Raw genomic sequence first — 13434 nt, 5'->3', positions numbered from 1 at the left:
GAAAAGTTAAATTCTAAATTTCAATGTAACCAAATAAGATAAAAGAAAATGCAAGTGGACCCTGAAAAGCACAAACCTTTTTTTTTCCAACACAGATTCTGTCAAATTTACAAATGAAATGCTGATAATTTTGTTTCTTTTGTATTCTGCAGACCATCATTTCCTCAGAAATTTAACTTTGACCCTTCTGCATTAACTGAACTCTGGAAAGTAATATCGGCAAAGTTGAAAACGTACTGCACTTCTGTTCTCTTAAAGCTTTATAATTAATCATCCGTATTTAAAAAAAATACATTATTACTACTATTTAAAAATTAGGATACGACATTTTTATAAACTACTCGAGCTGCACTTTTAGATGGAAACACTTAGAAAGGAATAAGAATTTTTTCTATCAGCCTGTGCAATTAAAAAGAGGTGAGGAGGCTGTTACACAGGGATGTCACAACATGTTCCTATGAAACTTTAAATCTCTGGAAAAAAAAAGTGGAATATTAAAAATACAAAGTAATTGTGAAAGAAATAAGCATCAATCTCTGCGTACAAAATAACATGAATTTCAGACCTTTCGGACTTTTTAAAATGTGTAATTACAAAAATCTTCTTTTTCAAATGCAGCTATCATTATTACAAATTGCTTTAGACCTTGTTTTACATTATTTTATATTCAAACTCAGTATTAAATACATGTATAGATTTTTTTTTACTCTACAAAAATGATTTTCAGGACTTTTTCTTGCAAATATACAACAGAGTAAATCAGCTGACTGAAAGTCTAAATAAAGTATAAGCTTGCAAGGTCAGAGGAACACTCTCAAGTGTTTTCCGAACTCAGTTTGTACTTATCAAGTGCACTAACTGAGCACTTTGATACAAATGTATTTCTTTGATAATCATTAAGCCACTCACCTCTGAAAACCGAGCTTCTCTCTGTGGAGGGAGCCCATTCGGCAGCTGAGCAGAGCAGAGCAGAGCAAAGGTTGGAAAAGGGGAGAGACGAAATGGACCTGCGCTCGCTAGAGACAAGTGTCCTAAACAGCTTTTAAAACAGCCAAACAGACAATAAATCCCAAACAAGCAGCACTTTGACAGCCTCACAGCTCGTCCTTTTTGCTTCTCTCATTTAAGTAAGGGCAGTGCTTTGGGAAAATCATCGTCCTACTTTCAGTTAACCATGAGACTCCCCTCTCTAGGTCATTTTGCAACTGCCAGGTTTATTAGAAAAGTTTGGTTTCTAATTTAGCTAACAGAATACACTGCCCATCTCGAGGACATTAAAAAAATGTAATTACATGGATCTTTATCCGGGGAACAGAGAGGCCACTCTGATCCTTGGCAAAAAGGGCTTTTTAAAATGTGATTTACTGTATAATAACTGTGTGGAGCATTGAAAAATTAAATTTACATCAAAATTCATGCAGCAATCCTTGCAACCTTGCTCTTATTCAAGCTTATATTCAATCTTTTTCATTGTGAGGCATCAAAATATTCTGCGATGCTAGATGACACAGGGAAAAAAATGCTCTGAGAGCGAAGTCAAGTGCTCTCAAGGCTGCAACAATTCAGCTCAAACATTTATGTCATTCTTGCACACACTCTTATTCTGAAATAACTCGTTATTAATAATGCAAAAATAACAAAAGCAAATTACAAAATGCAGACAGGGGAAAAAAGATTAATCGAAAATATATTTTCAAACTTACCCCTCTATTTGAAACTTACCCCTCCTCCCAACACTTACACACACACACAACACACTAACACACACACACACACTAACACACACACACACACACATATACACACACACCTCTGTTGATTTCTAGGTACTTACTGCTCTCATTTCGGGGGCCATCCTGCATTAATAAATAATCATTTTTTCAGCTCTTTATCAAACATCAGCTTACATGCAGGTCTCTGGCATTCTCAGGGTGTGGTACCACCTCTTAAAGGGTTCGGACCTGCTGTTTGTTCTAGTTTAATGCCACGTCACAGAGCCACTGCATCCTGGATGGGCCTGCGTGACCTAGCTCGGCCCAGATAGGAGCCCTACGCACCCCAGCCCCCATCGGGACCGTACACCCACATGTCATACAAGGAAGGTGGCGGTGGAGAGGAGGTGGAGGGGTGGGGGCGGGCTGAGAGGGGTGGATGTGAAGCCATATTTTATTTAATTTCAATTGCAACCTCTCTGTCCTTCCTGCGATTTTCCCCCCTCTGTTATCTTCTTTTAACAAAAAAATTTGCCATTTTTCTGACTGAGTGACAGCATGTTCGTTTTCACTTGTATCCGATTCAGCTGACTAAGGGTTTAGGAACACCGCTCCAAATAGACTGTTTGTTTGATTTCATATCGACCACGAGTCTGCACACACATGCTCTCCGATTCACACACACACAGACACACACACATGCACGCACACGTCTGGAGATGTCTGGGTTACACAGAGTAACACGAGGCACACGTGTGTGTCTACACAAAATGAAAACCTACAGTATCCACGTATGCGAGCAGGAAATTCACATTCACAATTCTCAAATTCTCAAAATGCTGTGGTTTAATAAGAAAAACACTCCCCGCCAGGAAACGAGTGTGTGAGTTAACGATCTATTCAAGGACGTTCACGTCGCACGCTAAAATTGAAAAATGAAGAGTGCTAATAGGTCGGAGCATCTACTAGCTGCCGCAGCCGTTGAGTCTTGATGCTAGTGATTTATCTTTAATTGGATTTTACAGAAGGGTCTCCCAGCGGGAGCCAGCGGTCTCATTTTTCTGAACCGTCCCTACAACTTTATGCAAAATGTACAGACAAATAAGCAAAGTTGAAAATGCAATTAGACCGAAATGTGAAAACCATCCTACATCTGATCTGCATAATTTGTTGTTTCATAAATCTATACAGCTGCACTGGAAATATTCATCTGCATATTTTTACATATATTTCATGTGAACACCCTTTTTTGTTTTGTTCTCCCATTCATGGCTGACCTCGATATTAACCCCAAATCATTGTTAAAAATGTAGCCCTGATCTAATTCTTCAAACAATGTATAGCATTCATTTTGTTTTAACCAAGTTTTGCCTCAACATAAGACAGATTTGTCAAACAAATTCAACTATCAAACAGACATTAAACTAAAACTCATTTTCATATTATACTTTTGTTTTTAAATACATTTTCTGGGGGAGTTTTTACTGAGTGAAATATCCCAAAGAATATCAAACACATAAGTCAGTAATAAACCACTTAAATCAAGTGTTGTTTCTTTCCTAAAAGTATTAACTCACTGTAGTGTCTACTGCAGTGTGCAGTCTAGTGAGAGGGGAGAAGAGACGCTGGCTCTCAGGGGTTAAGATGCTAGCAGTCATGTGCCTGTCGGCTGCAACAAAAGCCTGCCTATGTAGGGTGCATACAGATGGAGTGAGCTCCTTTGTGTGCAGCGTTTCACACGTCGCAGCCTCAGAGCTGCCAGGTCTGGCTCTCTGGGCCTGGCTACAGGCCTAGCTAGCAGCTTGTAGCACCTGACGCTGGGCTCTCACTTTGCTTTTCTTTGCTTGGGACCCGAGTGCAGCAAGTTTTGAAAGATAATGGAACAGAAGTCCAAATAGTGGGTCACACAGCTCAACACAAACAATCGCAACAAAATACAGCACAGCAGAGCACAGCACTGTGGCCAGACGGGCTCAGATCAGCATGACAGGAGCAATTGTAAGCATGGCTCCCACTCAGGTCTGCCACAAAATATTAGATTTTTCCCTCCTCTGCTGTCCATCAAATCCCCCAGTAAAATACTCTCCAAGACCACTTGTGATGTGCTGATATAAATACAACCAGTGCATGTTTCAATCATTTGTACAGTGTGTTGTATATAATGTGTACATAGTTTTGTACCCTACTATATACACTGAGTCTGTGTATGTCTGAATATTCTGCTATATTTATGCTATGTGAGCCAAGTCACCAAGGCAAGTTCCTTATAGTGTACATGTTAGTGTACACAGTGATTATACTAGCTAAGACCTGGAACGAGCTTTAAGATGGGAGTCAAGTATTTCACAAGCAAGAATCTCGACGGTCACAAATCTTTTTTTTTTTTCTCAGCTTTTCTTGCATCCTGACAAATATTACAGAAATGAATCTTTTCCCCCTAAGCGTTGAAGAGATCCATTTTTGTATATGTTTTGGCTGCGCAGATTGAATACTTTACTTTCTTTAGCTTGCCACAGCCAATTGAATATTCTCAATCAGAAATTAATCAAGATCACTTAGGTTTGTTTTGTTTCGGATGATTGAACAAATTGATGTTCATATTGACACAAACAAATCCGGACACATACAGCTCAAATGAGGTGTTGCGAAAGAAAATCCAAACTCTTCTACCTGTATTTAAAATACACAAAGATTAGACCTTGAACAGGGCGTTAAGTTTCATCCTTCACTATAAAGTGAATGCCAGAAATGCATTCAAGGCAAGGTTATTACATGCTGATAAAACTCCAGTGTAAATAAAAAAAGGATAAAAGAGGCTGTGGGAGATTTTACGATATTGCTGAATCCCTGACAATACTGAAAATAGACATATACAATAGGCATCTGTCAACAATGTGTTAAGTCTGGCACTGCAGTTTTACAGTATATTCACTCATGCGGCACTCAGGTTGATGCTCTTACCAAGAGTAAGTTTAGCATGTGGGGTTGGGTGGATTTTCCGTCCTGCCTAAGGACCCTTCAACAGCACACCTGGCTGTTATGGGAATAGAGCTTTTGACATTTTAAATGCAGGACAATCTCTGTGAGCACTAAGACACCCTGCTGCCCTGACTGCACTTCAAACCCACATAAAGTGGATAGAAATGCTGTGGTGGACCAGCGTTATTGTATTATTTCAAGTGCATAGCCTGCTGCTTGCACTATGAAAAAATATCATTACGTATATAAGCGTGTAGTCGATACAAAAACACTTGTTCACTGTTGGTTTTGGACTGTGAAAGCCCCAAGTGAGCCACATGAGCAATAGAGGCTACGTTCAGAAGAAAATAAAACCATAAAAAGGCAATTCCGCCATCCTTCCAAAAATCATAATAAATCTTTAATGAGAAGATTCTCTGTTCTCTCTAGATATTCTCCTCAGATAGGCCTACTGGCACAAAAGCAACTATTTTACAGTGTTAGAACCAATATTTGGTGTAATGGGTTTGCAGAAAGCACTTCCACACAAATTAGCAAGCTGGTGTTTCACTAAGTAGGGTTGCCAACCGTCCCATAAAATATGGAATCGTCCTGTAATTGGAAACTAAAAGATGTGTTTCATATTGAACTGAATTCAGTGCAAGTCTAAGGGGGAGAAATATTACAGACTATTAAGACAGAGCGATATGTATGAGAGAAAGAAACCCTCCTGCTGTTATCCCTCAGCTGACGTCACTAGACCATTAGTAGGAGTCTGGTTAAAGGACATGCTCAGCCAATTGGTGCCGTTTGCGTCAAACCAATATGGCGTCCCGTTTCCGTGACTATGCATGCGTACAGTGAACACGTCACACACCCGGTGAACTGCTCTGCAAAGTTGAGTATGTTTTGCTAAACTTCAAATTTAAAACCTGCAGAAAACCAACAAGGTGGTGGAAATGACATTAAACAAACTAAGTTAGAGTAAGAGGCTAATTGCTGGAGTGCCAAAGGACGCAGAATCACCACAGACAAATGGAGTAAAATGTGAAAAAGGGAGGACAGACAGGACGACATGGTTGTTGAGTGGACTGTTCTGGAAAATTAGACAAGGTAAGCATGATTTTTGTTTGTAAATGTGTCAGCATATTCTGTAATTCTATTGCTTGTCTCTGCTGGGACAAGAAGATCTGAATGAATATTTGCATAGATGATTGCAAATTATTTGGAGTGCGGACCAATGAGTAACACAGTTTAATATGTGGGCAATTGCACATGTTGTGTTGAGTAAAAATAATTGTTAACTGTTTGACATGCAGGGCTGTAAGCCTCACAGCTATGTGGCCATTTCAAAACCAGCGCGGTCCAGCTGAGTGTGCGCATTTAGGCCAAAATCTAGCTGCATGGCTGGGACACGTTTTATTGCTGTCATTACATTTGCTTATTATTTGCTGACATGACTACTCATTCGAGAGCCAGAATTGGTCTGGTAAATGATTGAAGCCACTGCAATTTCCTTGATGTGATTACATATGATACGGATAGGACTTCTCTCAACCAAGTATGTGGGCATTTTTATGTTATTTCTTTAGATAAACCTACTACCGAAGGGTAATGCAGATGTAAGACCCGTCATTTTGGACAAAATGAGCATTACACAATAATCAAATATCAATATAAGTCCACAGTAGTCTGAGCTCCTCAGTCTAAGGTCCCCCCCAGCCAGCCTTCCGCATTTCCATTTCAGTAAGTTTCTATTATCTAATTCTATTCTAACCATTACAAGCTTTTCTAAGAGTAATAACATGCATTAGAAACTGTGCTAAACAGAATTCACAGCCGTTTTAAAGACATCTCAGTGTTGGCAGTCACTGAATTGAAAAATTGCATGTTATCAAAGTTAGCACTCCTTTTAAAGGATATGACGACTGCTCGTCCTAAGCTAGCTTGACATATTTAACCTAACAGCATCCATTAGTTTTCATTAGGAATGCTAACAATAAATACAAATCCACAGACTTTTCTTCCCTCCACAAAGTGTCAGGTTCCCAGAGAAAAGAAGTAACAAACTCGGAGCCCTTCAAGCAAAGCGTTACTTTATCTCTTTATAAATGGCACAATGGTCATTTATGCTGCCATCACACTTGCAGTGAAGCTGGTGAGGTGCAATTAGCTCCCACATATCATCATGTATTGTTCAACACCATGTTACAAATTTTATTGAGAGTGTAAATACTCCATGATCGAGAAATAAAACTCTTTAGGCCTTAAATGTGCCAGTGTGGATGTGTAAAAGAAAGTCTCTGCTCTCTTTTTTTCTTTTACACACACACACACACACACACACACACACACAAATACACACACACACACACACACACACAACAAACCCTCTGTCACTCAAACAAGCTGCTGCTATAAGTTGTATGTTAATTAAACTTTTGTCTGTATAGCCTGGAGAGTATTAACTCCTATTTTCTGACCCTGCTCCCTGCTGTCACCAATCATGTCCAAAAACACATACACACACTAATACACATGTATACACACCACATGCTTGAGTTACATACTATCCGGACAAGCCGGCTGGGTGCCTGACAACCACAGCGATGGAGGAGACGTGAGGGAGGGAGGGGGGGGGTATAAAAAAAAAAAAAAGGTACCCTAGTGTGTTAGTTTTCTGCCAGGGAGTCCCTATTGACCTGTTAAACCTTTGTGACTGGAACAAATGCAAATGGCGCTGACTTGTTCACACAAAATACTAAAGGCCCATTCAAATGAGGCCCCGGGCCACAATGCAGCAGTGGCCGAGCGCTCTGTGGAGGCAGGGCAGCCCCCGGTCTGAGAGAGAGAGAGAGAGAGAGGGAGAGAGAGAGAGAGAGAGAGAGAGACAGAGATTCTTTTCGCCACTGCACAGTTCATTCTGGCCGTCTAGTGGAGAGCAACCATACACTCTCATTACTTCTTCATGGACACAGACACACATACACACAAGATACAGTTACACCTCTGTGGTAATTCTCCCCTTACTAAATCACAAACACTGTTACACTGCCCTGAACTTTACCCCATAATTACCTTATATGTAATACTTTGTAATTGGACGCCAGTGGACCTGAACCGTGCCTGTTATCAAGCATGACACCAGCCATGCTTGATAATCAGACACCGCTTAATCCACCTTATCCCTGTGGCTAATATCATATCCTACTTTTTTAATTCTGTCCATGGAGTATAGAATAGAGTTTAACTGAGCTATTCAAACTCAGATAGGAGGATTTGTATGAGTCAACCCACAACCGGGTTAACTGGGTTACAAAAACAAAATTCTTGTGCATGTAAACGTAGTCACTGATGCTAAAAATGAACGCAGTCGAGGCACTGTGGAAGGCTTCGGGATGAAAGTGTCTATCGAGATGCCAAACAAAACCCCCTTTAAGTGAAATATGATATTGTATATGTAGGACAGAGACGCAGTCTGCAGTAAGCACCCGGCATATTTTCGTTTGACTGTAAATGTGACACGAGGATGCTGTTTCTGTGAAACAAAGACAAATCTTCATCACCTGACAAGAGAAGAGTAAGCTGCTTTCTACAGTATACAGAACATTGGGCCCTTCGAAGTCATGGAGGGCTTTCTTGTTCCATCCTGTCCCTCCAAATAAGAGATTAGTAGGAGCCCGAGGATGGCTCTCACCAGCACATCTGGACAACACCTGATCTGAGGGACGCTGCCTACTGGACCTCCACTAAACTGGTTCTATCAAATGAAGGTTTTTATTCCAAAACTGTGGTAACCAACAACCCTAACACAGGCTTCTCCATCTAATATACAGCAAATGTTTACTGAGTAATAAATATTATTTTTCTGATACAGACCCGCGGCAACTCTCACATAATTAACTGTCTCAAGTTTTGTAAATATTTCTCTGATATCTACAGTACCAGTCCAAAGTTTAGACACATTTTCCCATTCACTTGAATGAGACTGGTATTGTTTCCTTTGTAATTGGCTTAATGGATTTAAATAATACAATTTTGTTTCTGGATTCACCTGATCAGTTAATTTTAACAAAAAGGGAAGTGATTCTAATATTATGAACATTGTTTTACTGCAGACATGCAGTATGAAACTGTCAAGTTCAAGTTTCTACTTTCCAATAAAACATTAAAGATGAAAAAAAGATGAAAAATCCACTTAAACGTTACTGTTTTTTTTTTAATTCATGTATTATAGAAGTTCACTAACACTACATAAAGAGCTGCTTTCATTCTGACAAAACTGTGAAAATTTCCCAACACTGCTTTTTCCTTTATGTAAAAACCTTTCATTGAAAATTCTGGTAACTTATTTGGCCTTGTAAACATTAAGTTGAGATCAAGTTAGTACTGCATTTATTCATTTTATTTCATTTTTTTTTTGTGGCAGGCTTAAGAAAAGAGTGAGCCGATTCCCCACATCCTGATGTGGCTCTCGTCAGCCATGCTGTGTGTGGAGTGACACCTGCAGAGGTCACACATGAGCTGAAACTCTGCAGGGAGAAGGGCAGAGAGAAGTGGAGAGGCAAGACAGACGTCAGAGATAGAGAGATCACAGAGAGACCAGAACCCTTGTAAAACTGCACTTGCAAAATCTTTTTTTTTTTTTTTTTCTTAAACAGTTTTACTTCATTTTTGGCCTGAAGAGAACGCTGCACAGAGCAAAGCAATGGATGCAGCAGGTTTAGTGCATGAAGAATTAGTTTATTAATGATTGTACAGTAGAAACTAGGAGGTAGGGCAACACAAAAGATGAAAATATATTCAACTATTCTATACTACTACTACTATTACTATCTTAAGAGGCAATTTATAGTAATTTCCAATGACATTTATCTGCCTGCTGAGGTTATTAGTTGTTTTGATGAGTGAGGTTTAATATAATGCTTATATAATGCAGCTAACTAGATATATTGCTAAATTTTTAACAATGCAACATTAAAAGTCATTAGCTCGAGTGCGACCTGGATTAGCTACAACATTAAAACTCTGCTTACATCAATAATTTATACTTCAGTAATTTAACTGAGGGGGGGGGGGGGGCATTCTACAGAGTAGGTGCTTTAAATTTTCATACTTATGAATATTTTGTTGCTAATTCATATTTTAATGTAGGACTTTAAAGGAGAATTGTTTTATGATGATGGTACTCTTTTCCACCTTTCATTCTGGACAAGACAGATGTGGCAGAGAGGGGATAATGTACACCGGGGGGTCATGAGAAAAATCTCAACCCCTGCACACAATGAGAAAATGACGTGGATGTTGGCCAACTGAGACAAAACAAAAACAAAATAATAAAAAAAAAAAACTTTTTATGTCCTTCTCCATCAGTCAGAAACACATCCTGCTGCCAAGCATTGTTCAAACCCCTCAAAACTTTATTTTATGTCCTAGTGAAACAACACTAAATTCAAATTCACAAAATATGACATGCTGAATTATGGAGAAGTTTGTTTAAACTGATGCAAGAGACATGCAGAATTCTTCCATTCAGTGTAATAAAAAGAGGTCATAAAAAGACAGCATCCTGGGGTTCAATATTTCCTTCAATACAAGCAGTGGTTTCAAAAAGCCTCGAGTCGAGCAGCTGCAGAATACTTTATGTACTGTATGTAAAACTGTAATAGTGTTTTTACTCACTTAGGAAACAGTTTAGGGAAACATTAAGAGGTCATGTTTCAAGCAGTTTCAGTGAACTCGATGAACTTTTATGAGCCTGATATTGATCTTATATGCTGGAATTATCCTGATCCGGTAAACTCCACCCATCTGGTAGTCCGTGCAAGTTAAAACAAACATGAAAAACTGTTTGAGTCATGAATCCCGTCTCCCTTAACTTATACTCCGGAATGTCCGAGCGAGAGGATAACCAAAGCTGTCCTTACCGGGTAAAACTTCACTCATTCAAAGCACAATTCACTCGCAAAAAAACAAAACAAAACAAAAAAAAACAAAAAAAAACAAAACACATTTTCAAATAGCATCAAATCCATGACTACAACATAATGTTCTGATTTATGAGGGCTAAAAGACGTCATGTTGTTAGGAACTTCAAAGCAGAAAATAAAAATCATAAATTATCACGCAGCCATTTTATTTCTTCCCAGAGAGACTTCTTACATAAAATCCAGCATGATCAAATCCCCCCAACTCGCCTGCATAATTACGATGCTACAAAACTAAAGCATCTTTTTCCTTCGCTGAGAAAAAGGGGGCCGGCGCTGCTGGACAAACCCCGGCTCTTTGCTTCAAATCTGATTCTGCTTGTTATGGTCTATTAAAAAATATGCTCAGCCATATTGAAACATCAGACAGAGACAGCCAGTTTGAGCATTAACCAGCTTATTTGCTGTCTTGTTATCACTCACAGTTTCACGAGGAGCTGAGGAAGGATGCCCAGAGTGAGCATTAGAATTTGAGTGCAGTCTGCTTCAAAACTCAATAGATATTATTAAGAAATACTGATTGTCTAGATGCATTTTATTGCATTTATATTACAAAAATAAGTCTCTTTGCTCTGATTAAGAATATATTTTTAACTCTCTGACAAACTATGTCAAACTGATCCTCAAAGTTATGAATTATACTTAACATACAGTATGATTTTAATTCTGACTGAGGCTGAATGAATGGACGTGTGTGTGTGTGTGTGTATGTGTGTGTGTGCGTGCGTTCGTGTTTAAACTACCGTTTAGCGTCACCGTGCTCTTACCTGTAATTCAGTGTCTGGGCCCTTCTGCTTCCATGTCTTGCGTGTGTCCTCTGCACCCCTGCACCAAACACGAGACACAGAAAGAGACTCAAAATACAAATCAAAACTGTGGAACATCACCGCTCCAGTGTTTCGATCTGCATTGTGAAAAAAAAAAAAAAAAAAGATCGAGATTAGTGATTGATTAGGGCGTGTGACACGCGGCTGTGTTGTGAGCACAAGACATGCTTGCTGGAACATTTTTTTTTAGCTGTCTGGTGCCGGACCAGCAGGAGTTTATTCATTCTCCTTTAAGTTTTCCTTTTAATTACATATAAGTATTTTTACTAATCATATTAGCAAAGTAATCTTTTTTTTTTTTTACACGCAGAATATCAAGGACTTAGATTGAAAGTTTAAGGCAACAGAGATGCAGGTAGTGCAAAAGAGAAGTCACTCAACATCAGGAGAATGTGTCGACTTAGATTGTACAACAATTAAACACTCCACTGACTCACTTTCTGCCCTCCAGGCAGGTCAGAGCACAAAGTCAGCCCACGCCATGACACTGCTGAAGGCTTGCATCGGGCTCAAGGGCACCCGGGCACGGTGGAGGCTTAACTTAGTAAGTCAGCACTTCTGTTATAGTGATGAAAAGTTCTCTGAATGAGTAAATTGAGGGGAAAAGGTCACCCTAACCATTACCCTAACCCTGTTCCACTAACAGTACAGTTCATTAGAAAAACACTGGATCTTCTTCATTGTTCTTTTCTGAACATGTATTCATGAGTATTTCTGCTGTGCTATTGCAGTACCAGTATGTCTGACTGCATTCTACTTCAATCTCTCAGACATACAATCATTTTGTAAGCACACGCAAGAGCAGGTGGTTTCAGTTACAATATGTGATTTCCCTATTTCGTCCTTCCTTCCGAAAAATTCCCATTTGCTGCAAAAAGTATACAAATTCCCCAAAACGAGATTAGCAACAATTAGGCGTTAGGTCACAATGTTTCACCAGTTCTGCCTGCATTTGACGCTTGAACAGGAAGTGTCTCTAAAAAGAAATTCTAACTTGATAACCTTCAAACCTAATAAATGTTTGGATACATCACATTTTGACCCAAAAATGAGAAACAGTTTTGGAGCTTGAGTAAAGATTATGCATACAAACAGCTTTCATCATCCTTTCTCTTTAGTATTCTGGCTGTGACAAGATATTTACTTTAATATTTTCGCCATTTATCTGCTATTTATAACGTTGGCAATGTAGCAATTTGTTCTTTCCATGAACAGATTTAAGGAATACAAAAGGATTCAGAACTCTGTACAGCAGCTTCACACTGGCCCTCATAAAGCCAGTGGTACAGTTTGTGTAGGTGTTTGCCTCCTAAGTACATAATGCGGACAGCCTCTTTTTGCTGTGGGTATGTTAAAACTGAACCGGAAGAACCTGCACTACTCCCCACAGAGCTCTGCTTCATTTGCTTTTCGTCTCTCCTTTCCTCTCCCCCCCCCACCCCCCTCCCCATCTTCTCACAAGACTCGTGAACTCTCCATAAACCTGCAGATTCCCTCCAGAATGCTGCTGTCTATCCTACATCACAAGAACTAGAAATATAAGGAAAAAAAAAAAGCCAAACAACAAAAAAAGCCAAAATAGACAATAAGGTATAGAGAATGAAAGAGAGGGAGAGAGAGAAATAGAGAGAGGCAGGCCAGATTGCAGAGGGTTGAATCAATGCAGCGGCCTGGTCTCTTTTTTTTTTTTTTCTTTTTTTTTTTCTCCCCTCTCTTTTTTTCATTTTTTTCTCTCTCTCTCAAATGATTCACAGTGGAAAGAAAAGGCCTTTTCCCTGTCCTCAGTTGAACTCCACATCAGCTTCCTGTTAGAAAGGCAAGGAGGAAACACCCAGAGCAACACGCGCGTGCGCACACACACACACACACACACAAATACACACAGAGGAAGGCCTTCACTAGTGGATTCTTCGCTGCCAGAGAAATTAGGTCAAGCACTTAAATGCCCTG

The 13434-nt window shown here is 39.4% G+C and overlaps 1 long non-coding RNA gene across 7 annotated transcripts in view; it reads right to left on the bottom strand.

Moving 5' to 3' along the window:
- The window catches only part of LOC121891247, a 34199-nt gene that overhangs the window by 16282 nt on the left and 4483 nt on the right, over positions 1–13434 (bottom strand). For 4 of the 7 annotated variants that reach the window (XR_006094065.1, XR_006094070.1, XR_006094069.1 and 1 more), the window contains one exon: positions 11425–11482. This is a non-coding gene — a long non-coding RNA (uncharacterized LOC121891247). Of the gene's footprint in view, positions 1–909; positions 955–11424; positions 11483–13434 lie in introns of all 7 variants that reach the window. The other 3 variants (XR_006094068.1, XR_006094067.1, XR_006094071.1) reach the window with 1 other exon arrangement.

The sequence above is a fragment of the Thunnus maccoyii genome, chromosome 23 (assembly GCF_910596095.1).
Source record: "Thunnus maccoyii chromosome 23, fThuMac1.1, whole genome shotgun sequence".
NCBI lineage: Eukaryota > Metazoa > Chordata > Actinopteri > Scombriformes > Scombridae > Thunnus > Thunnus maccoyii.
This window is presented reverse-complemented; position numbering and strand designations above follow the sequence as displayed.